The sequence below is a fragment of the Odocoileus virginianus genome, chromosome 31 (genome assembly GCF_023699985.2).
Source record: "Odocoileus virginianus isolate 20LAN1187 ecotype Illinois chromosome 31, Ovbor_1.2, whole genome shotgun sequence".
Taxonomy (NCBI): Eukaryota; Metazoa; Chordata; class Mammalia; order Artiodactyla; family Cervidae; genus Odocoileus; species Odocoileus virginianus.
Window position 1 is genome coordinate 1606035 of NC_069704.1, and position 1053 is coordinate 1607087.

A 1053-nucleotide genomic window follows, 5' to 3' on the forward strand; every position below is an offset into this window, starting at 1 on the left:
CAGCAGGAGCCTCAGAAGACATTTCAGGGGCAAAAACGTAAAGTCCGAGAGCCCCGGCAAGGCTGAGGACACAGCTCGGGGTCCCAGCTGACCATCAGGGTCCCAGGCACCTGCCTACGAGCATCGCTCACCCCCCCGGAGGAGGCAGAAAAGCCACAGCTCGGATGTCACAGGTCAGAGAAGGGGAAGAGCCTCTGAGGGCAGTTGCCGCAGTGAGGACATGCCCCACAGTGAGCCATCAACACAGAAGTCAGAGGACTCGAGAAAAATGATTCTCTGCTGAGCTTTCATCGCAGTCTCCTAAAGAACTAGATGGAAGGGAAAACTACCCTGGGAAAACACACCACCGTCTTGTATTGCTGTAGACGATGCAAAATCAGACACTGGAGGTCCAGAAGTTGCATGTCTATAAATTTTTAAACTCGATGTGAGAAAGCACTTTGAGGTTAGAAAGGCCATCTCCGCTGATTTTGTGCCCTCAGCCCTGGGCAGGCATCCGGAACGTCTAAGTGCAGAATAAACGCTAGTGAGCCATGGGAGTTCGTCCGGGAGTTCCAGCCACGCGCCACGGCCAGCCTTCACTCCTGGAGCACCACCAGGGGCCACACCTCGCCTGGGTCTGAGCCCTGTAACCATCCAGCAGTCTCACACGCGAGAGCGAGTCTCCAAGAATTACATCTCACGGCGTTAAGGGAGGGGCTGACAACTCGGCCCACCTGGCTGGAGCGAAGTCCGTGGGCGCAACCGCCTACCAGGCGGCTGGAACTCTGACTCCAAAGGGGCGGGGCTGTGGTCCCTATGACGTCACAGGACAGACTTCAGGCCACTCCCACGTGTGCAGGCCTGTGTCCTGGCCAGCACGGGCACTGACCCGGGCTCCTGTGGGCAGCACAGGAGGCACCATCCTAACGCAGGCCCAGGGATCTGCGGTCCTCGCTCTGAGCGTCCAGAGAGGAGTGTCATCCTCACACGGGCCCAGGGATCTGCCCTCCTTGCTCTGAGCATCCAGAGAGGGGCGCCATCCTCACACGGGCCCAGGGATCTGCCCTCCTC

General features: G+C 59.0%; 1 long non-coding RNA gene across 1 annotated transcript; it reads right to left on the reverse strand.

The window, feature by feature from the left end:
* Window positions 1–269: 269 nt before the first annotated feature.
* Window positions 270–760, reverse strand: LOC110137315 (uncharacterized). The gene is made up of 2 exons (XR_002313899.2): window positions 609–760; window positions 270–505 (listed from the first exon to the last, which is right to left on the reverse strand). It is a non-coding gene; the product is annotated as an uncharacterized lncRNA (long non-coding RNA).
* Window positions 761–1053: the final 293 nt, after the last annotated feature.